At 40.5% G+C, this 24943-nt stretch overlaps 1 long non-coding RNA gene across 1 annotated transcript; it reads left to right on the forward strand.

The window, feature by feature from the left end:
• The first annotated feature begins 10165 nt into the window (after window positions 1-10165).
• On the forward strand, window positions 10166-24884 carry LOC144457818 (uncharacterized). Its single transcript, XR_013487341.1, has 2 exons — window positions 10166-10346; window positions 24511-24884. It is a non-coding gene; the product is annotated as an uncharacterized LOC144457818 (long non-coding RNA).
• The last annotated feature ends 59 nt before the right edge of the window (window positions 24885-24943 follow it).

Consider the following 24943-nt stretch of genomic DNA (forward strand, 5'->3'; position numbering starts at 1 on the left):
TTGGAAGAAAATAAACAGCTTGTAACAGAAAGTGTTCCCTATTAATGCAGGTCTTTGGGTTATTTCCAATTGATTCAGTGTATATCTTTGTACATATCTCGTTTGTATATAATTATTTGCATGTTGTCCCTTCCATTAAATTGTGGGCTTCTTGAGGTCAGGGACTATTTTTGCTTTTGTGTTTTCAGCTCTTAGCACAGTGCTTGGTATATGGTAGGCACTTAATAAATGCTTCTTGTCTCATTGACTTGAAAACCTTACCTAAGTAGTGGAGCAAATAAAATTCAGTAATTCAGTGACATTAGAACAAAATGAAAAGGCTGAAAAATTAGAAGAACTCATATACTACCAGAAAACAATTGAATTGGAAAATGGGACAAGGAGAGATAACTTAAGGATCCATTGGACTCCCTGAAAACTCTGGCCAAACAAAAATCCTGGATATCGTGTTTCAAGGATCCTAAAAGAAAACTATTAGAAACAAAGGTTAAAGTAAAAATAAGAAGAATCTATAGGTCATCTAAAAAAAACACCCTAAATTGAACACACTCAGAAGGGTCGTGATCAAAATCTAGAACTTCTAGGTCAAAGAAAAAAAATACTTCAAGCTGCCACAAAGAAAATGATCAACATGTAATTAGCAGAGGCAAAATGAGACCTTTCCCCTTGATCAATGACATCAAGTTGGGGGACATGCCTTGTCCTCCTTGTGACTACCATCACCTTGCCATTGCCAGCTTGCATGTAGCCATCTGCTCCAGGGTCCCATGGCCATAGTCCCCTCCTTCTGGATCCATCTCCCCATATGAGGTTAAGGGACACATACTAAGTTTCCCCTATATATTCTCTGCTCTTGAGCTTTCCTCTTCCTCCCCCAATCAATTATTTGTGTTCCTGGGGGAAAAATTCTCATTAGAACTCCATTAAAAATTATTGCAATATGTATATAGTCTTTTGCTTCATTTTTCACCAGTTCATAGAATGATAAGCACTAAACGATTGCAGCAATCACCTAGTCTAAACTCCTCATTTTGAAGATGAGGAAAGTGAAGCCTAGAGAAGATAAATGATTTGTCATACAGGTGGTGCATCTAGGATTTGAAGCCAGGTTCTATGCCTCTCAAATAAGCTCACTTTCTACTAGCTAATCATTTTATCTACTAATCTACTAGCTAACATTTTTAAAGAAGTGCTTTACAAACATGATCCCATTTTTTTCTCACAACAACTCTGGGAAGCAGATACTCTTCTTATAACCATTCTACAAATGAGAGATTAAGTGACTTGCCCCAGGTCACACAGCAAATAAGTATCTGAGGCAGGATTTGAACTCAGATCTTCCTGACTCCAGATCCAGAACTCCATCCATTGTGCTATCTAGTTGCTTCCTTCCTAGAGGTCTTCCCATATTTCTCTCAATTCCTCATATTGATTATTACTTAGTATATCAATTATATCCACAATTCACAATTTGTTGAGCCATTTTCAATTAGGGGTACCTACTTTGTTTCTTTTAAAAAATTTTTTGGTCTGGGCAATGTTTTAAAGGAATAAGTTACTCATAGGTGTGCCTAGAGGGGATGCCACTTACTTCTGAGCAGAAGGGGACAGTCAATAGAAATGCACAACCGAGGGTAAGCAAACACACCTTGGATGTAATCTAGGCATACGTATGCTTAGCTAATGCTATTTGAGGGCTGTCGGTATGAACCTCCTTTCCCCAACCACTTGTATGAAATAAAGCAGGTGATAAGATTTCTCTGCCTTTTAACAGGTGGAACCTGCCATTGATGAAGAGAGAAGAGCTGCCATATTGGGGGTTGTGGGCATACAACATCTGATGGCAGTGAAGAAAAAAGATACTTACTTAGCATGAGGACAAATAAAATATCTATGTGCCATCTCAACAGAGCTAACTGTGTGAGGGATCGGGCTAAGGAGCCTGCAGCACTAGGGACAGGAAGTTTGGGCTTTGGAACAAGGTACAGAAAGTGTCCAGTGGTGCAACAGAAGTGAGGGTATGATACTGCATTCCCTACTTTGCTAGTGTCTTCCTTTCCTGATGAAAGTAACTCTACATACATAAAGTGGAAAGTTGTTGACAAACGAAAATGTGGAGGCTATGATAGGGCGACTTTCTGGGTGAGTGTACTTTGTCTGTACTTGCATTTCCCCAGTGTAATACTTGGGGTGATCCTAACTGATACTGCCCCCTGGGAGGGTGATTCTGTTGTGATCTGTAAAGTGAAAACACTGGACCTAATAACAATAGCTAGGACTTATATAGTACTTCAGCATTTGCAAAATACTTTATAAATATAATTATATTTTATCTTCATAACCACATAATGATGATGACGATGATGAGCCTCATAATCATAATGTCATTGTTCAGTTAAATGGATTTCAATCTCTTGAAAATTCCTGCTGTCCTTGTATATAGATCCTTTTTGTTCAATTATTTTCAGTCATGTCTGACTCTTCATGAACCCATTTGGGGTTTTCTCGGCAGAGATACTAGACTGGTTTGTCATCTCCTTCTCTAGCTCATTTTACAGATGAGGAAACTGAGGCAAACACGGTTAAGTGACTTGCCCAGGGTCACACAGCTAGTAAGTAGCTGAGGCTGGATTTGAACTCAGGTCCTCCTGACTCTAGGCTCAATGCTCCATCCACTGTGCCACTTAGCTGTCCTCACAACCATAATACATAGATGCTATTATGGTCACTCTTTTACAGATGAGGAAACTGAGTCAGGGGTTAAGTTAATCACTCAGGGTCACACAGCTATTAAGTATCTGATACAAGATTTGAACCCAGATCTTGTATCTGACTCTAGGTCCAGTGCTTATGGTACCTAGCTGCTTAATAAAACATGGATAGTACTAAGACCTTTACTGCCATACAGTAGGAGAAGTACCTAGGAGACACTGTTTTCTCAGGAGCCACCCTCTGTAACAGCTGGGAGTGGAGAAGAACAGGGAAAGATGGTGGTAGGAGGGATGTTCTCTCTCCTCGTCTCAACCTCCCAACTTCCCCGGCTTACTTCAAGTTCCAGCTAAAACCCTTGCTTTTAGAAGAAGCCTTTCCTTCCCTCTGTCGAACATCCCCAGTTTATCCTCATTTGTGCATAGTGGTTGGCATGGTGTCTCCACTACTGTCTCAAAGGGATGGGTGAGCTCCTTGAGGGCAGGCTCTGTCTTTTGCCTTTCTTTTACTCCTCAGTGCTTAGTACAATGCTTGGCACACAACAGGCACTTAATAAATGCGTTTGACTGACTGACAATAGAGAGAAGTGGCAAGATCAGGGTGGTATGTGACCTTCTGCCCCAGCCCTATGGGTGACAACTCCCTGAAGGAAAGGAGCACTGGTATGACATTCTCTCCAAGCCTGCATATTAAACATTCCTTCATTCAGCCAGTACTTAATGTAATTATTTGGGTAAGGCACATGCACAGAAACAAAATTATAGCCTGTTGAGACTAAAATGTGCCTTAAAGTTCAAACCTCTCAATTTAATTGCTAAATTGTTTAGTATGCAGAGAATTTATAGATGGGGAAATTGAGACCCAGAGAGACTGTGAGGTGTCTAATTTCATATATTTAATTATAATTCAAGGGAATACATGATAATCACAAGATGGTTAAAAATGTTAAATGAGCCTAACAGGATGGTGAGATCATTTATGATTGGTGTAATCAAGGAAGGCTTCACATAAAACTTTTGAGTTAAGCCTTATAAACCACAGTTAGGATTTCAACAAGGGCCGGTAGGTGGCGCACTATATAGTGTGTTAGGCCTGGAGTGTGGAAGACTACTCTTCCTGAGTTCAAATTCAACCTTAGACACTTACTAGCTGTGTGGCCCTGGGCAAGTTACTTAACACTATTTGCCTCAATTTCTTCTGGAAAGGGAAAGGGCAAACTACTCCCAGTATCTTTGCCAAAACAAAACAAAACAAAACAAAACCCAAATGGGGTCATAAAGTACTGAACACAAATGAACAAATGCTTTTCTAGTCTAATTCTCTTTAGTGCTGACATAATCAAATCAGTGCTCCCCTTCTAGCATGTTATCTCCATTGGAGGAAAAAAGATTACAGGGAGAGGCTATTGTTAGAGGTAGTCAAAATAATATTATGGCTAAATCCTGCTACTAGTTTACCTCTCTGATGGGAAATGACACCATTTCATTAAATACTCAGCCAGCTGACCAATAACCTTGCCTGGTTAAGCGTCAGATGGCTCCACATTCTGGACTGACCAGGCCCAATTTTTCCTCTTTCTGTTACGACTTACTCTGATTAATTTTCTGCTTATGACATGGCATGTATCTTATCTCAAGACCTTGATTTTGTTGCCATACCATGGTCTAGTTCTCCAAGAACCAGCGGAGGACTCCTTTAGGCAAGAGTTTATGAGAGTTAAATTAGCACTTTAATGGTACCAAGGCTTATTTTGAAAATTTGTTGCTTCTGGGGTACCAGAGGAGTCTCTAATGGCTTAGCTCATATTCAATATCAGCAAGAAATGAGACTTTGGCAAGTCACTGAATGGTTGGCTCAAGGAGGTATGCTTTGCCCTAACAAGGAAACAGTGACACTTAGCTTCTTTGCACTCTGTCCTCCTCATCTTCATATGGAAAGGCATCTCATCATTAGGGAAGGAAATGGTGAAAAGACATGATGACTCATGTGTTCATCAGAAACCCACTGAGACACAGGGGCTTTTTATGCTGTTAGCCAGAAAACAGGGGCCAGTCAGGTCCAGGACTGCTTTATTTCCTTTTAGGAGAAATGAATCCCTGTCTCAGGAGGGAAGGAGGAAAATTGGCCTAACCTATATTACAAGGATGTGCTGGTAGCTACTAGTCCTGTCAAATATCAGTCCTGAAGGGTATTAATTGGTTCTCTCTTTTCTTGGGAAGATTGTTCTGAATACCATGTGCTAGAGTTTTCATCCTCACATTTAAAGTCTTCCAAATTCTGGAGACTTTTGGTCTGCATTAGGATTTAGTCTCATCTAGTCAAAATCCTCCTTTTTGGGGGTTTGTCAGGCAGAAACATAGAATTGGGAGTTTATCTCAGAAACATCCAGAAAAAGGAGAAAGTTGATTATTGGATGCTGCTGTTAACTGTCAGGAAGTTAGAGGTAGAAGGGACCTGAAAACCTATCTAGTCTAACCCTTTCATTTTGCAAAGGAAGAAACTGAGACCTGAAAAAGGGAAATGACTCAAATTGGGAGCCTCATGACACCCCAGACACTTTTATTTTCCTTTTCCATGCTGCCTGTGAGAGCTACATAGAAGGACTGACATTGGGGACTTCTGGGCCAGCTCTATAGAAGCTTACCTGCAGATTCTTGACTTTGCATGGAAAAATCGAATGCTTGATAATTATCATAGTAACAAACACGATGACTAATAGCTGTGAAGTACTTTAAGATTTGCAAAGTGCTTTCCTCAAAAATTAAGCCCAAACTACTGTAGAATATCATGCTGACCTGGACCTGCTTCTGAGTCAGAATTGGAGTGGTTTGTCCTATTTATTCAACAGTCAAATGTTCTGTTGAAATTTTTCTTTGCAACTGGAGTTCTGACCCTGGCTGTTTAAGCCATGGGAAATTAGACCTTTCTGACATACGGACCATACAGTGATTTTTGAATGAGCCTCCGAGCCTCACCTGGACCAGGGTTGCCTTTGTCTCTAGCAGACAAATTACATTGCCTCAGGATACTGGAAGCTAGCTAGGTCCCTTTAGTTCTTTCCCTGTCCTCCACCTGGGAGATAGAACCATAGCATGCATCACTGAATAATTCAGGAAATAGATTCATAGATTGCTAGAGTTAGAAGGGACCTTATTACAACACCCTCATTTTACAGATAAGGAAGCTGTTACAGAGAGGGTAGGTAAGTGACTGGCTGAAAATCACACAGCTAGTTAGTGGCAGAGTTGAGACTCAAACCCAGATATCTGGACTCCTAAACCAGTTTTCTTTCCACTATAACAGATTTAGATCCATTCCTCCCCCAACTCTGAGAGTATAATGATTTATCCAATAATGAAAGATTTACAGTGTAAAGGGCAGGGTATAAAACATCCCAGTCCCAATTAATGTAACTAATAAGATGCTTTATAACCTGATACCTGAGAAAGCTTCATTGAGTTAGATAACCTCTACATCTGTCAAAGGTATAAAATGGGTGTGAATAATTCTTAGACACAAATGAAGAGCAACTTGGTTAATCTAGTTGGGGAAGAGTGAAGTGCTTAGGGCTATTGGGTGAAATCAGATGACAAAATATATTAGAATTAGTTGAAAGAATTAGACGTATCTCTAGATCTATGTATAGCAGAGAAGGAAATTGTCTAGAAGCATTCTAGCAAATGTTTCAGGAATCAAGCTTCAGCGAGGCCCTGGATCTCTTTGAGTCAGTTTCCTCATGTAGTAATGGTTGAACTATCAATCTCATACTGTTGTGTCTTTCTTTGTATCACCAACACTTAGCACAATTCTTGGCGCATTGAATGTACAGATTACATGTTTGTTGAGTGTTTAACTGAATAATTGACTGAATTGCTTCTTTCTCTCTTTCTTTTACTTGTTTCTTTCACTTTAGTCTTTCTCCGATGCCTTTTCATGATGTAGAGGTGCCATTATGTTCTTAATGCTATACTAGTGGAGTACAAGGTTGGGTAGGTCCTACCAAAATGGAAAGGCCCTGGGTATGGGTCAACAATGGAATATGTTCCTGTGATCTAAAGACCAGCCATTTTAAATTCAGAGAGGTTCATTACTAGAAGGTTGACCAAAAGGCAATGATTTTTTTGAACCCAACAATTCATGATGTACTAAGGTGTGGAGGGGTTGTCTTTGAGTGAGGTGTGTGTGTGAAGTTAAGCAATTTATAGTGAAAAGAAACCAAACCAGTCACCCTTCAAAGGTGTAGAGAAGTGAATGATTTGCTCAAGCAAATTCCTTGTTAATATATTGCTTACTAGCTTTACTCAGCAAGTAAGTGACAGAACTATACTCAAACACAGATCTCCTCTTGCCTCTGAGTACAGGGCACTATACTGGACTTCACCTTGTGACCTGTCATAGAATCTTAGAGTTGGAATGATCTTGTTCAACACATACCAGAACAGGAACCTGCTCTAAAACAAGTGGATTAAGACAAAAACAAGCTTCTAGTTGAAGACCTGCAGTGAGTTGGAACTCACTATCTCCTGAAGTGGTCTATTCCACTTTTGGACAGTTTTAGTACCTGTAAAAAGGGCAAGTAGGTGGCTGAGTGAATAGAGCGTGGTGGTTGGAATCAGAAAGACTAATTCTCCATGAGTTCAACCCAGCCTAAGATACTTACTAGCTTTGTGATCCTGGGCAAGACACTCAATCCTGTTTGCCTTAGTTTCCTCATCTGTAAAATGAGCTGGAGAAGGAAATGGTAAGCCAGTCCAATATCTTTGCCAAAACAAACAAACAAACAAACCAACCAAAAAACCAAACCAAGTTGGACACAACTGAACAACAGTACCCTTAAAAGTCTTTTATGATAGCCATGTGCACAAGAAGGACTAATGAGGGTTAGGCTGTAGTATCTTTACATAGCTTCCGAACAGAAATCTCTGATGCTAGCCATGAGAGATGTGGGTTAGGTTATAATAACTTTGGGTAGATTCAGAACAGGTTGAATGACCAGACTCAAAGACTTAGAATGCATTGTAAGAGTCATTAATATTTCAACTTGAAAAGAGGCTTGTACGATAGTAGTGTATCCCTGGAAAAAAAAAATGAGTGTATCCCTGTGCTGTTTGACATTTTAATCAAAGATTTGGATGAAGATACAGATGGCATGCTTATCGGATTTGTGAGTGACACAAAGCTGGGAGGGATATGACATGTTAGATGATAAGAGTCAGGAACCAAACCACATCTCAACAGGCTAAAACAATGAGCCAAACTGAACAAAACAAAATTTAATAGAGATAAACACACAGTCCTTTCAGTTGTGTCTGACTCTGCAACCCTGCTTGGGGTTTTCTTGGCAAAGATACTAGTATGGTTTGCCATTTTCTTTTCCAGCTCATTTTACGGATGAGGGACTGAGACAAACAAGGTTAAGTGACATGCCCAGGACCACCCAGTTAGTAAGTGTCTGAAACTGAATTTGAATTCAGGAAGATGAGTTTTTCTGATTCCAGGCCCATCACGTTATCCAATATGGTGCCATCTAGCTGCCCAGAGACAATCTATGATGTTGTTAATCTTCTCCAAGTTATCAACTTTCAGTTCCTTTCCATGTTGCTTGTTTAACAAGATTTCCAGTCCCATCACTGTCTTGGTTGCTTTGATCTAGATGGTTTCTAGTTTGTCAGCTTCCTTAAATGTGGCAATTGGGATTGAACACTTATTACTGGATCTCACATTGGAAGTAGGCTCCACCCACATGGCCCTTCTCTCTGATTGGTTGGTTCCTCTCAGAATCTCCATTTTAAGTAGGACACTTAGGCCACCCATCTTTATTCCTCCCCAGGTTATTCTCCTGACTCTCATCTTGGACCTTCTCCAACAATGCCCCCTCCCTGCACTGGCTACCTTGCCCCCTTACTTTAATATGTTGTCTTCCCAACCATTAGGATGTAAGCTTCTTGAGGGGAGGGACAGAAGTATCTGATATTAGCTTTCTTTCTGTTTGTGTTTTTATTCCCAGAGCATAGCACTGTGATTGTTACATTAGGAACTTAATAGATGTTTCTTGACAACTACTTTATAATAAAATCAAGATTACACCTGAAAACCCCCTGCATTTTGCCCATTTCAGTGAAGGCACATGACTCTAGTAAGTTCAAAAGAACACAAAATGCCATTTAGGATCTCTAGGCGCTCCTTGAATTACTCTAAAATTCTTCATTTGTGAGAGCAACAATTCGCTTAGCTTGTTTTTCTGTTGCCTTCCTTGTCTTTCCTCTGCTAGGAAGCCCTGTTGTATTTCAGATCCCATTTGGAAAAGTTTTCCGCAGTGCTTAAAAACAGGAAATTGGCATCTAGATGAAGCATAAATCAAAATGTGGATGGAAAACCCCTTCTTTTGACTCTCAAAGTGCCACCTACGTTAAGCAGCATTAAAATAACTCTTAAGATCCCCTGCCAGCTGCTTCCTCTACCTAATGTTAGTACAAGAAGTTAGGGACAGAGTAGCTATGCTGATAAAGATCGAGCAGAAAATTGCATAGTACACCGGAGAGCAGTTCAAAACCTGTGAGTTGACACTTGACTTGGCAGCAAAGCTCACTTCCCAAAGGAGATAACAAAGTGACAAGTTTTAGACTAGAAGGAATTACATTTGTTCTTCACCCAGTTTATACAAAATGCCTTTTCTAAAATCATTGTATTTTGTCAATGTGACAGCCTCATCACACAATCCCTTTGTGTTCCTGTATTGCTTTCAACTAAAACTTTTTGTCATTTTTTAAGGCATTGTCATTCATTCTTCTCTTACCTACCTCACTTTTCTCCTCCTCCTCTCTTCCTTACAAATTCATCTTCTGTCTTCTGTCCTTCCTATTCCCATTTCTTGTGTGTGTGTGTGTGTGTGTGTGTGTGTGCGCGCGCTCTACATTCTGCTTCCCCTGCCTGGAAGTGATTGAGATATTATTTTCCCCAAGCAATCTGCATCCTCCTTTCAATTTTTTTAAGATTAAAAATACTTTGTTGATGATTTTCATTTTTTACTCCACAATCACTTCCTAATATCATGTCCAGAATATTCCTTTATATCAAAGAAACTTTGGTTTAAAAAAAAAAGCCAACCAACAATGACTTTGTCTGATGATATATTTGCAACATTATACACCCATAGTTCACTTATATTTCATACCTATTGTTCACCCCAGCAGAGAGAAATATGTTTCATCATTTGTAGCCAAGATTGGCCATTGCATTAAATATGATTTATTTTAAAATATTTTTGACTTATTTATGTTTAACATTCCTTTTTTAAAAAAATTGAGTTCTAAATGTCTAGCCCCCCCAGAGATGGCAAGCAATATGATGTCAATTATACATGTAGATTATGCAAAGCATATTTCCATATTAGCCATGTTGCAAAAAAAAAAAAGGAAAGAAGAAGAAAGTGAAAAAAGTATGCTTGAATCTATACTCAGAGCTCATCATTTCTCTCTGGAGGTAGAGAGCATTTTTCACCATGGGTCCTTTGGAATTGTCTTGGATTATTGTATTGATCAGAGTGGCCAAGTCTTTCACAGTTGATCATTGTTATGATTTTGCTGTTCCTGTGTACAATGATCTAATTCTGCTCACTTCACTCTGCATCAATTCACGTAAGTATTCCCAGGTTTTTCTGAAACTGCTTCTTTTTCAGTAAAATATGATTTCCAATGTCATCTAATAATAGTCAATACACATTTATTAAGTGCCTACTATGTGCCAGGCACTATGCTAAGCACTTTCAGTGTTATTTACATTATTATAATCATTGTGAATATTGTTCTTTTCATTTTGCTTTTTTTATTGTCCTGAAAAAAGGCAGGTAGATTGAGTGCTAGACATGGAGTCAGCAAAAACTGAGTTTGAATCCTTCCTTAGCCACTTAGCTGTATGAGCCTGGACAAATCATTTAACTTCTGTGTGCCTCAGTTTCTTCGTCTGTTAAAAGAGGGAGTTGGATTCCATGACCTCTAAGGCCATATCTAGTTCCAAGTTTGTGATCTTTTCATGTTTCTCTGAATTCCTCATAGTCATTATTTCTTACTTAGAGTACCATAATGTGGGGTCATTTCATAGACTTCAGGTTGTTCAGCTATTCCCTACTCACTGTGCACCCACTTTGTTTCCTGCCATTTATTACCATACAGATGACTACTATGGCTATTTTGGTTTCTTCCTTTGAGTATACTCCCTCCCTCCCCAAAATTCTTAGCTTAGTAACAAAACTTCCTCAGCAAGGTTACTGCCTCTGATATCCATATTTTAGTGATAAAAATGAATCAGTCCATGTGAGTCTTTACAATATGAGAATTTAAAAAAAAACACCCTGCAAACATCAGAAAACACTCCCCAAACCTGAAAATAAACAAAACACCCCTAAACCAAAATATAGAAAACCAAAGTGATGTTTTCCTTTTGTGTTTGGTTATATGTTAAATGGAGCACATTCCAATTCTAGTACTAGGCTAGTGATAAAGGATTTGGAGAGGCAGCATGGTATTGTGGGAAGAGTATCGGACTTGGCATCATGAGTCCTGTCTTTGACATATACTTACTATGTGACTATGAACAAGTCACTTTACTTCTCTGTTCCTCAGTTTCCTAATCAACATGACTTCAAACATCCATGATTTCACCAGCGTGGATCTTCACTGTACCATCACAGTCACAGAAACTTCTTACTTTAGGAGATGATTTTTGTATTTCCTGAGGCTGAACCATTTGCTATCACACCCCTTAGCTACCCTGTTGACAAGCCTCTTTAAACATGGCAAGGCTGGTCTTTGGACAGCAGACATTCAGTCCACTGTCAGGGTTGTATTCACAGGGTTGTCTTTACCTCTTCTTAAAAAATAGAAATAACTTATTCATACTAATAATAACCTCACTTGGTTGTTGTAGTAAAGTATTTTATAAATCTCAAAGTAGACCTATGCAAATATGAGGTAGGTTATTATCATGTGCCAACAATATGCTCTCCCCACCTGGTGTGGTGGGCTGGAAACATGTGGCTGGCCCAACCCCTATGATAATGATGTTGCCAGGAAGCCTGCTGTTCCTTTTGCTCTTTTTTCATCCCTCCTAGAAGCAGGATGGAGGGGAGGACTGGTTAACTCCCGAGCTAAATGATCATATCTAAATGTCTAGTGTGAAAGACTTACTGGTTTCTACAGACATAAAGGATGACTCATAGCCAGTACTCAAATGATGGTCCAAAAGTGTTATCCACTAAAAAAACTGAATACAAGAAATAATAACAAACTGTTCAGTGAGCACAAGGACGAATTATTTACAGAGCACAAGACCATCAGTTTTGCTATTTGATAGACCTGAACTCTCATCTTGTTGAGCAAGGATGGATCCAGCTGCAATGGATAATGGATTTTGTTGTCTGTTCTGTTTTCTTCTTCTTCGGCTAGGCAATGGGGTTAAGTGACTTGCCCAGGGCCATACAGCTAGTAAGTGTTATGTGTCTGAGGTTGGATTTGAACTCAGGTCCTCCTGAATTGAAGGCTGGTACTCTAACCACTGGGCCACCTAGCCGCCCCTGCCTGTTCTGTTTCGAAAGAAATAAAGTATGGTATGTTTTTCAAAGTGGAAGGAAACATGGCACAAGGAAACATGATACAGACAGCGAACAAGAAGGTGGAGATGGAGTGAAGCAATCCCAATGGAGCTTCTCTCTTCAGGGGCATAACTAAAGCAGAGTTTCACTCCAGGAGTCAAGTTTAGAGGCACCAAGAGCACTTGCAGTCCTTGCTAGGATCCTAGAGCTAGAGAAAGATGGCATTGCAGAAGCCATTTAGACCAGCTTCTTCATATTATAACTGTAACTAGGCTTTGCTGTATGCTCAGACCATCTAAGATGGAGACCCCCATGTGGGAGATAGCAGGGACCTGCCTCTGGGAGAAGACCTCTTGAGTTCTGCTACTATATGGCCTCTTTCCATTGGCTGTGTAGCCAGAAGTGGTCCTGGGATTGGCACAAACACATTCTCAAGGGAGTAGAGGTCCCATTCACCTGAAGGCATGGGCGCCATGCTCTTAGCTGAGTGTAGGGAATGGATCACCTTCCCCCTTCCACCTTTTAAGTCCTACTCCCCTGAGAACTGGGCTTGGGGTTTTGGTCTTTTACTTTTGTCTTTTTCAGTTGTAGGCACAGGCAGGAGAATACGTGGACCTTTCAGTTTGAGCTGTAGCCACCTTGGAGCCAAGATTTGGCCGGATGTTGCTGTTAGCCCAGGGGGGAAGTCTTGAAAATCTACTGTCTTGGGACATACGCCCAGGGGGCTTTGAACTTGGGACATAGTGAGACTGATGCTATGTAGGAACTGAGTTAAACTGTGAACCTAATCCCTTCTGCTCCCCAAGTATAGAGAGGATTATTCCCCCAGGTGCTGGAAGGATGTTTAAATATTTGTTCTTCTTGTACCTTTGAAGCCAATATTTCCTTGTAAAAGCTACTATGACTTAAGTGGTTAATTGGACCTGGAGTGTAGGGGGAAATTGAGAGAATACAATTGGTGGGAGCTTGAGCTATTGGCAGAGATACTAAGCCCCTCTGAGAGTCCCAGAGAATCCTGTGGGAAGGACAAAATGTAGCATACCTAGCCTTCAGACAATGAAGGTCAGAGTAGTCACTGTTACATAAATGAGGAGACAGACCCAGGGAGGGTGCTCCTCACCCAGGTTTACTCAGATGAACATCAGAGCCAGCAGTTGAAAGGCCTTCTAACTCTGAAGTCACCTGTATCACTTTGCTTTAGCTTAAAACAACTGAACTTAGCATATGATTTGAAAGTTTAATTAGGTAAAATATCCCATGTCAGTTCCTCCCCAGAGTGCCGGGCTCACCCTCTTCTCATGCATGAAATCTTCTTCACTTGTGTTTGAAGGAGCATTTCATGCCATTTGTCCTGGGTGCAAAACTTGCTAGCGATGGATTTACCTCACTCACAGTAACTCACAGTAGCATTCAGTTGTTGCAAGGGTGGGTACCCATTTTTCTTTTGGGAGAGGCAATTGGGGTTAAGTGACTTGCCCAGAGTCACACAGTTATTGAGTGCTATGTGCCTGAGGCTGGATTTGAACTCAGGTCCTCCTGACTGCAGGGCCAGTGCTCTATCTCCTGCACTTTCTAGCTGCCCCAAGATACCCATTTTCTTTGAGGCATAGGGTCCCCAGGGAAGCTGAGCATTCTCTTTCCATTCTTCTCCCTCCACTGATGCCATTCCAGCACAACAGGCTATAATCTTGAAGGCTGCATCGTCAAGGGAGGATGGGAGAATGGGGCTGGGGCATTACCTAGGGAACTTGGCTTCCATGCAGTCCACACAATGGTCCTAGGAACATTTGACACTCACACAACACAAAGCCACAAGGCCGGAACAGAGGGGAAATAAAACCTGCTAAGGCAACACTCAGGGGGAATGTAGCACATGTGTTTCCACACTTATTTATAGTAGTGTTACCTTTATTGCTGAAGATTCTTAACATTTTATATACATTTTTTTAGGGGAGGGTGGGATAGGGGATTCCATGGGACAAAATGTTTTCTCTTTTTAAACAGCATTATTTTTGATTTACACAATGCCTAAGAATTTAGCCACATAAAATATTTTTTTCATGTGGCCTTGTGATAGAACAGATAGTATATGACAAATCACACATGTGAATTAACTGAGCTAGAACAAAGCTGGTCTATAGAACTTCCTATGGGTATGATATGGCCAGGCTAATAATAGAGCGAAGAAGGGGGCATACTTACTATATTAAGAAGAGGCACTGTCAAAGGGCCATGTGGACACTGGTCACTCCCCTAAATTCTTACAGTGAGAAGAGGATGTTTGTCTTGTAGACATTCCCAAAGCACTCACAAGTTGGCACCTGCTTAAGCTGTCAAAAGGTTTTTAATGGTCTGTACTCATTAACAATCAGCACCGGGGTTGCAAACCAAGTCCTTTTTAAAAAACACTAGAGCCTCTAAAATTGTACCTGACACCATTGCCTCCTTTCATGGGCTTAGCTGAATGCTGGTTGGACGATGTGAATAGTGATCCTCTGCAGTCGCTCCACTTGGGCTTCCCGAGCTTGTCTATAATAGGTCTGTTTTTGCATTTATGTTTTGCCAGGTGGCATATGGCGAATTGCATCCTCCCTCCCCCTCATCAATCCTCCCCCAATTCAGTGACTTCTTATCAGTTTGTCATGCAATTAATTTCACACTTCTCTCTTAATCACAAGCAGGAAACATCTGTTTCAGAAGTCACAAGTGGAATGATTGACATTGAGCATAGAGTTCTTTCTGCAACCCTGTACCCCCTTTTACACTGTTGAAAACAGAACAGAAGGTGGACGTATGATGCAAAGCAGTGGATGAGTGATCGCCGGTTTAGAGCTCTAAGGGAGCTTAGAGGTCATCTCATCCAACCTCCTTCTTTTACAGAGGAAACAACTGAGGCCCAGAGGGGTTATATTGTACCCAAACTCACAAAAGTAGTAAGAGAAAGAGGCCCAATTTGTTTTTTTGTTTGTTCTTTTGGTTAGGCAATGGGGTTAAGTGACTTGCCCGGGGTCACACAGCTACTAAGTGTTATATGTCTGAGATGGATTTGAACTCAGGTCCTCCTAAATCCAGGGCTGGTGCTCTATCCTCTGTGCCACCTAGCTGTCCCAAAGAGGGCCAATTTGAACCCACGACCTTGAACTCTAAATCCAGTGCCCTGTCTAGCACACTGTGCCCCCCTCCCCAGTTTCTCCCCATTGATCATGTTGTATCTGACTACAGAAATGCAAAATGGTTTCCTCATCTGGTACAAAATGAGAGCTAGTCATTGGAAATAGACAGGAGCATAGGTTTGGGAGAGAATCCAATTGACGTTTTGTTTTATAGAGGGCCTTTCTAATGGTGGGGGAGGGCTGTATTACAAGAAGCCAGGGTAGCTAGGCGGTGCAGTGGAGAGAGTGCCGGGCCTGGAGTCAGGAAGACCTCAAATGAGTTCTGAGTTCAAATCCAGCCTCAGTTACTGAATAGCTGTGTGACCCTGGGCAAGTCACTTAACCCTGTTTGTCTCAGTTTCCTCATCTGTAAAATGAATTGGAGAAGGAAATGGCAAACCACTCCAGGGTCTTTGCCAAGAATACCCCAAATGGGGTCACAAAGAGTTGGAAAATGACTAAACAACAATAATACAAGAAACCAGCACCTGTTCATTTGTTTTCCCAGGTTGATTCTCTCAACTCTTGTTTCTCATACCACGTGGGCTATGTGGTGCGATCTCTATTCTCTGGACACTGCCATCATGACTAAGCTGCCCTCTCCCCCTGGAAGTTCCCTAGGACATCCATCTGTCCCTGCTGCTCCATTCTCCCACTAGTGAGCTCCTTCTAGACCCTCCATTTTGAGGAAGGATTAGCCATCCTTCACTCCTCTTCCAGGTCTGCTTCTGGCTTTCTGAAATTTGTCACCTTGCTTCCCTTTCCCTGCCCCCGTGATACCCTACCTATTCATTTCCTTTTTATGTGTCATCTTCTCTCATCAGAACTTTAACATCTTGAGAGCAGGGGGTGGTCGCTCCTTTTGCTTGTATCTGTATCCCCTGTGTTTAGCACCACACCCGGCACATGGAAGACACTTCATAAATAAGTGATTGTTGGCAGGATTAACACTATCAGGATATCTAGGTTATAGTTCTAATCCTACCATTTATTAGCTATGTGATTTTAATCAAGATATCCTACCTCTCTCTTTTTCTAATTAAACAATTTATTTATTTATTTATGTTTAGTTTTCAACATTCACTTCTGTAAAATTTTGAGTTTTAAGCCTCCCCCTTCCCCAAGATGGTGTACAATCTGATAGTATCCTACCTCTCTTGTCTTAGTTTCCTCCTTTGTAAATGAGGCAAGCAAGACTATATTTCTAAGGTTGCTTCCATTTCTATCCATAGCATCTCCCATAGGTAACATGAGGACATCATTGGGTGGCTCAATAGGGGGCAGAATACTAGGTAGTGCAGTGGATGGAGCACCGGCCCTGGAGTCAGGAGGACCTGAGTTCAAATCTGGCCTTAGACACATAACACTTACTAGCTGTGTGACTCTGGGCAAGTCACTTAATCCCAATTGCCTCACCAAAAAAAAAAAAAATAGGAGGTGGAATAGATATCTCTAACCTCTTCTTCCCCCGTCCTACTCCAAGGGATAATGAATTCCTGCCAAGAAGAGAACTAGGAGGTTGGGGTGAGAAGCTTGGCCATTCTGTTCTCCTGAGAGAGAAGTGGTACTAGGCTAGAATTATATCTATCTGCTCCCTAAAATGTTCTTAGTTCAGGGGATATAGTTTTCAGGTTCTAGTTAATTTCTGATCACTTTTCTGTAATCCAAAGCTTGATTCCGTTCCCACCAAATACTAATTCCACAATGAACACACGCAGCAAGTAGCAGAGAAACCCATTTATCCAAGTCCAGAGCAACATAGAAATCAGAGAAAGTATACATGTGAGAATATATATCAGACAATCAGATTGAAGGGGTTCCCCCATTGGGAGTAAGGTGTGTGTGTGTGTGTGTGTGTGTGTGTGTGTGTGTGTGTGTGTGTGTGTGTGAGACAGAGAGAGAGAGAGAGAGAGAGAGAGGGAGAGACAGACAGACAGACAGAGACAGAGAGTGAGAGAGACAGAGACAGAGACAGAGAGAGACAGACAGAGACAGAGAGACAGAGACAGAAAGAGAGAGAGAGAGAAACTAAATCTTACCTAAGGGAAAGTAGCCTGAGGTTTCTTTTGGGGATAGGGTGATAACAGAGACTTAGCTCCTCTCATGTCAGCTTCTCCTAGAGTCTTATTTCCCCCTCAGCAACTTGAAATGAAGTTGACATCATCCATTTTTTCTCTGGAGGTCAGATGCTTCCAAAGCCTGAAGAGCTTAGAAGAGACATGAAGAGCTGCTGGAACTCCCTCTTCCTCTCTCTCTCCACAAAGGAGGAGAGAGTCCCATACCAAAGGACTTTGAGATTCAAGTTACATAACATACTATTAGAAGGCATATAAGGCATCACGATATCCTCTTCATGAATAGGCATCCTATAATTTGAACTAATAAATAATAACTAACATTTATATAGTATTCAGTATGTGCCAAGACTTTTATTGATGAGAGAAGAGTCGATTTTCAATTTTTGCAAACGGGCCATTCGAATCTATTCTGGATTTAAAGACCTGGATTTGAGTCCTAGCTCTGCCACTTGTGACCTCTGTGACTTGAGACAAGTTATTCAATTTCTTTGGTTCTCCATTTCCTCGTTTATAAAATAAAGGAATTGGATTAGATCTCCTCTAAGGTCTGTTCTAGCACTAAAATCTATGATTGCTTGCAATATTTACACTGCCAATACTGAGACCTATGCTGCCAACAACTGGAAAAGTAGAATAGCTCAGTATGAACTGTTCTCTGTACCTATATGTATATACACGCACTGGAGATGTATCCTGGTAAATGTTTTATAACTGGTTCTCAAAAAAATATGTATTATGAACTTTTAAGTTGAATCTGTGTCATTAATATTTTCTCCATCACTTTCTTAAATCTAGAAATCAACAAAACAATAAATCAAACCTGATTTAGTTTGCTGATTTCTGAGGTATAAATTGAACAATTAGCCTTTGTGAGCTTGCGCTGGTTCCAGCATATGACTGAAACTCAAACAGAAAAGATTTGGGTGTTATTTCTATGAATCTCTTTGCTCTTCCATTAGTGCATATAATTGAGAGTCAACTATCCTATACTAACTATACTATTTTAACAGTTTTAAAACCCAGGAGTAGGTAATGAATCATATGATTTCAGAGTGGAAAGGAACCTCGGGAGCCAACCAATATACCACTGAGTTATCTGCTAATACGATGAACCTGCTATCTGTGCCCTGATCCAAGTTGTTGATAAAAAAGCTAAACTGTATGGTGCCAAACACAGATCTCAGGGATACTCCAGTGGAGACTTCCTTCTAAATTGACATAGAAGGGGGCAGCTAGATGGCACAGTGGATAGAGCACTAGCCCTGGAGTCAGGAGCACCTCAGTTCAAATCTGGCCTCAGACATGTAACACTTATTAGCTGTGTGACCCTGGGCAAGTCACTTAACCCCATTGCCTAGCCAAAAACCAAACAAACTAAATTGACATAGAAATATTTATTAATAACTACTCTTTTTTATCTGGTCATCCAGACAGTTCTTTCTTTCTTTCTTTCTTTCTTTCTTTCTTTCTTTCTTTCTTTCTTTCTTTCTTTCTTTCTTTCTTTCTTTCTTTCTTTCTTCTTTCTTTCTTTCTTTTTGTATTTAATATAAATTTATTTATTTTTAGTTTTCAACATTTACTTCCAGAAGATTTTGAGTTCCAAATTTTCTTGCCATCTTGCCACTCCCCCCCCCAAGATGGCATGCATTCTGAATATCCCTTCCCCTAGTCTGCCCTCTCTTCTATCTCTCCCCCCATCTTTTATCCCCTTCCCCTTCTATTTTCCTGTAGGGCAGGATAGACTTCTGTACCCCATTTCCTGTATTTCTTATTTCCCAGTTGCATGTGAAAACATTTTTTTTAAACATATGTTTTTAAAACTTTGGTTTCCAAATTTTCTCCCTTCCTCCCTCCCCACCCATCCTCATTGAAAAGGCAAGCAACTCAATATAAGTTATACATGTGCAGTTATGCAAAACACTTCCATAGTAGACATGTTGTGAAAAACTAACTCCATTTCCCTTAATCCTACCATGCCCCTCCCATTTATTCTATTCTTTCTTTTGACCCTGTCCCTCCTCAGAAGTATTTGCTTCTGATTACCCCCTTTCCCAATCTGCCCTCCCCTCTATCATCCCCCTGCTCTCTTGTCCCCTCCCCCCTATTTTCCTGTAGGGTAAGACAGATTTCCATACCCAATTGAATGTGTATGTTATTCCCTCCTTAAGCCAAATCCTATGAGAATAAGATTCACTCATTCCCTCTCACCTTCTGCCGTTTCCCCTCCACTGTAAGAGCCTTTTCTTTTCTGTTTTTTTTGTGAGATAATTTACCCCATTCTACCTCTCCCTTTCTTCTCTCCTAGTATAATCCTCTCTCATTCCTTAATTTTATTCTCCAGATATGACCCCTTAATCTTCAACTCACCCTGTGCCCTCTATCTATCTATCTATCTATCTATCTATCTATCTATCTATCTATCTACATACATATAATTTTTTCCTCCAACTACCCTAATACTGACAAAGGTCTCATGAGTTATAAATATCATCTTTCCATGCAGGAATGTAAACAGTTCAATCTTAATAAGTCTCTTATGATTTCTCTTTCCTGTTTACCTCTTCATGTTCCACTTGAGTCCTGTATTTGAAAGTCAAATTTTCTATTCAGCTCTGGTCTTTTCATCAAGAATGCTTGAAAGTCCTCTATTTCACTGAATGACCATTTTTTCCCCTGAAGGATTATACTCAGTTTTGCTGGGTAGGTGATTCTTGGTTGTAATCCTATCTCCTTTGCCCTCCAGAATATTATATTCCATGCCCTGTGGTCCTTTAATGTAGAAGCTGCTAAATCTTGTGTTATCCTGATTGTGTTTCCACAATACTTGAATTGTTTCTTTCTGGCAGCTTGTAATATTTTCTCCTTGACCTGGGAACTCTGGAATTTGGCTACAATATTCCTAGGAGTTTTCCTTTGGGGATCTCTTTCAGGAGGAGATTGGTGGATTCTTTCAATTTCATTTTGCCCTCTGGTTCTAAAATATCAGGGCAGTTTTCCTTGATAATTTCTTGAAAGATGATGTCTAGGCTCTTTTTTTGATCATGGCTTTCAGATAGTCCAATAATTTTAAATTCTCTCTCCTGGATCTATTTTCCAGGTCAGTTGTTTTTCCAATGAGATATTTCACATTGTTTTCTAATTTTTCATTCTTTTGGATTTGTTTTACAGTGTCTTGATTTCTCATAAAGTCACTAGCTTCCAATTGCTCTATTCTAATTTTTAAGGAAGTATTTTCTTCAGTAATCTTTTGGACTTCCTTTTCCATTTGGCCAATTTTTCTTTTTAGGGCATTCTTCTCCTCATTGGCTTTTTGGACCTCTTTTGCCATTTGGGTTAGGCTATTTTTTAAGGTGTTATTTTCTTCAGTATTTTTTTGGGTCTCCTTTAGCAAGCTGTTGACTTGTTTTTCATGATTTTCTTGCATCACTCTCATTTCTCTTCCCAGTTTTTCCTCTACTTCTCTTCCTTGCTTCTCAAAATCCCTTTTGAGCTCTTCCAAGGCCTGGGACTGATTCATATTTTTCTTAGAGGCTTTGGATGTAGGAGCTTTGACTTTGTTGTCTTCTTCTGGTTGTATGTTTTAATCTTCTTTGTCACCAAAGTAAGATAATATAGTCTGACTCTTTCTGCGTTGCTTGCTCAAGTTCCCGGCCAATTACTTGAGTTTTGAACTCTTTGTTAAGGTAAGAGTCTGCTTCCAGTGTGGAAAGTGTACTGTCCCAAGCTTCAGGGGTTTGTATAGCTGTTTTCAGAGATACTTGTAGGGACCTGTAAATTTTCAGTTCTTGCAAGGTGGTATGATAAGGGGTAAGGTGGTTACGCCTTTCCTGGCCTGTGCTCTGGTCTGTTAGTGACTACAAGCACTCCTTTCTGTCCTGGAACTGTGAGGAAGGTTTCCTGTCCACAAGCCACTACAAGCTCCACCACGCCAGCGATCCTCCTCGCCCCAGGACCACCGCCCAGAACTGTGACCCAGATCCAAGCACAGGCAAAGCAAGAGATTTCTGCCTTAGCACTGGCAAAGAGATCCCTGCAATCCCTCTCTGATCATCCACTGGATTCCCCCTCAGTCTGTGGGCCAGAAGCTCAGGACTCAGCCACCCCCTGCGCCGTGCTCTGTGCTCTGTGCTCTGGAATGGCTCTGAGACCTAGCTCCTCTCTCACCACAGAAACAGACTTTTCCCACTGACCTTCTAAGTTGTCTTTGGCTTTTGTGGGTTGAGAGGTCTGGAAACCACCACAGCTGCCCATGATTCAGTCCTCTGAAGCCTACTCCAGGTTCGCTACGGCCTGCACCCCCACACTGCACTGCGCTCTTCTCACTGCCTGGCATGATATACCTTTCTGATCAATCACCCAGATTGTCTTAGGCTGGAAATTTGCTTCACTCTGTCTTTTTGTGGGTTCTGCTGCTTTAAAATTTGTTTAGAGCCATTTTTTATAGCTATTTGGAGGGGTTTGGGGGAGAGCTCAAGCAAGTCACTGCTTTCATTCTACCACCTTGGCTCCGCCCCCATCTATACAGTTGTAAAGCCATTTTATATTATTGCCAGCACCACATATCTCCATCTTTTCTATCTGATAGCCTGGGAGGTTTGCATCAAATGCTTTGCTAAAACTGAGGCAAGGCATGTCACAGAAACATAGAGTCATAGAATTTCAGAGTTGGAGGGGCATCTTCAACCATCTAGTACAACTTATATGTGAAAAAAAATGACATCCAACAAGCAGTCATTCAGCCTTTGTGTGCAGACCTGCATTAGAGGGGAAGTCAGAGCTTCCTGAAGCAGCTCACTCCTCTCAAAGAAAACTGTAATTCTTAAGAATTTTTTTTTTCTTACATCAAGCCAAAATTTGCCTCTTTTTAGCTTTTATCCATTGTTCCTAGTTTTTCCCTCTGAGGCCAAACAGAATAAGTTTAATCTCTTTCACATAGAAGTCCTTTAAAAACTTGAATGCAGCCATCATATTCCCCATGAGTCTTCTTTCCTCAAGGTTAAATGTCCCAAGTTCCTTCAGTTTTCATTATGACATGACCTTGAGACCCTTCGCCATCCTGGTTGCACTGCTCTGGACTTTCTCCAGTTTACCAATGTCCTTCCTGAAAAGAAATGCTGGGAATTGGACACAATACTGCATGTATGGTCTGACCAGAGCAGAGTAAAATATAGGACTATCTTAACCTCATTCTTGGAAGCTCTATCTCAATGCAAGGCAACGGCTTCTTTTATCAGTTGCATCACAGTGTAGACTCATATTCAGCTAAACTTCCAGCTATTTTTTCCAGACAAACTGCTTTCTAATCATGCCTTTCCTGTCTTGTACTTAGCAAAGTTAATTTATTGAATGCAGGTATAAGAATTGCTAATTTCCCCTTATTAAATTTCATGTGTAGCATCCCTTTGCAAACCCATTTTTTTTTCTCTTTCCGTGCAGGTGGACTACTCAGGGCTTCTTAACGCCTTTTCACTGGTGACCCCTTTTCACATTTTGGCAGAGTTTATTGACATTGCATAGTGTGGAGCGAAGGCATGCACAGAGCAAAGTGTGCATGCCTTGTGTTCAGAACCAAGGCTACGGTGAAGTTGCGTGATGCAACATAGGCAAGTGCTACCAGAAGCAGCCTGGATTCATTATGCATTTGATTTTTAATCAATTTTTGGTCATTTTGCGTTCAGAAACCTTTTATTGTTGCCAAATTTTTCTGACCACATATAGAGTTGCAACCCACAATTTAAGAAGTGCTGGACTATATGATGAGGATATCCTTTTCTGCTGGAGTATCTATTCCTATTGATCTTTAATAAAATGCTTTCTGTTATGCCTCTTTTCTTTGTTTCTTAGACTTCCTCACAGAAGTATGTCTTCCAAATATATATTATTCCTCTTCCCTTTAATTTCCCTCTTCCCCCTTCCTTTTGCATATGGTATACACTTCCAGAGCTATAGTCCTATCATGAGTTTCATCCCTCCATGTCTAGGTGAAATCCATGAGGTATGAATTTGCCTCCTTGTATTAGCACCTCTAGCTTATATTGCTTGTTACTCATATTTTGTGCATTCTTTTTTTTTTTAAAATTATTTAGCTTTTTGGTGAAACAATTGGGGTTAAATGTCATGTGTCTGAGACTGGATTTGAACTCATGTCCTCCTGACTTCAAGGCCAGAGCTCTATCCACTGTGCCACCTAGCTGCCCCTTGTGCATCTTTATAGCCATCTAAAGCTAGTTTTTTAAAAAACTGGCTTTTTAATTACATTTTGTTTCATAAACTTTTGGGTTTTTCTCCCTACATGGCAGCTACGTTTTATTGCATATAGCTTGATGCATATAGATAAGCACTTTTCTTTCTTACCCTTCCTTTTCAGTTTTTGTTTTAAATTAGATTTGTGGCCCTGACTTACCTTTATGACCTTATGTCCAACTTGGATCTCTGCTCATCTGCATTATGGTTAGACTCATCTATTTATTAGTTTCTCCTCCCCAACCCAGGGTTATTTGTCTCTGTGTTTTGATGCAAGTCTTCATTAATAGCAGATCTAAGACCAGAACCTGAATCAATGGATAGTCAGGTCAGTATGCTTTGTGTTTTGGAGGATTTTTTCCCCCCATGGATTGATTTTCTATATTGACATAAAATAATATATTTAGTAGGCAAACAAGTTGACCAGCATTTGAATGACAAAATATATGTATGTGTTTGTCAGTGTTTTCCTTTCTACTGTGTTTCCTTTATAATTTAAAAAAGTATTTTAATTTGTTTCATTTGTACTTTGATCTCCCAATAATGGAACGTAAGGTTCTTGAGGGCAGAAATCATTTCATTTTGCTCTTTATATCATCAGTGCCTAGCATAATAATTGGCACATGGTAGGTACTTAATAAATGTGGATTGACTGGTGGAAAAAATGTGACCTGTTCCTCAAATTGCCTATGTTTCCTGAATTTTCTAACTTATTGCCTTTCTCTTGACTTTATCCTAGGTTTGATGACCTGATCTATCAGTAAGAGTGATTTACAGTACTCACTGACTTTCTGATTGAATTGAATAATTGAGGAAAAAAACCTGCTTTCCTGGAGTACGTCTGGGTAACTGTGCCTGGGGTCATTCCCATACGTGACCTGAACTCACATTGACATGGCCACCATCAACTGCAGCACCTCAAGCCTGGTCTATTGTAATAGCTTCCTGGTTGGTCTCCCTGCCCTGTCTGTCCTCATTCCCTTCTCTCCTCCACTTAGCTACCTAAGTGATCTTAAAGCTAAGGTCTGACCATGTCACACCCTTATTCAATCAACTCCAGTGGTTCCCCATTTAATTAGAATCAAATAAAAACCTCTTTGTTTGGCTTTTAAAGCCCTCTATAACTTTTCTCCTTCCTATTTCCCCAGCCTTTTTACTCCTTACCCCTGTAT

The sequence above is a fragment of the Phascolarctos cinereus genome, unplaced genomic scaffold, assembly GCF_003287225.1.
Source record: "Phascolarctos cinereus isolate Bilbo 61053 unplaced genomic scaffold, phaCin_HiC Scaffold_5;HRSCAF=322, whole genome shotgun sequence".
NCBI classification, from domain to species: Eukaryota; Metazoa; Chordata; class Mammalia; order Diprotodontia; family Phascolarctidae; genus Phascolarctos; species Phascolarctos cinereus.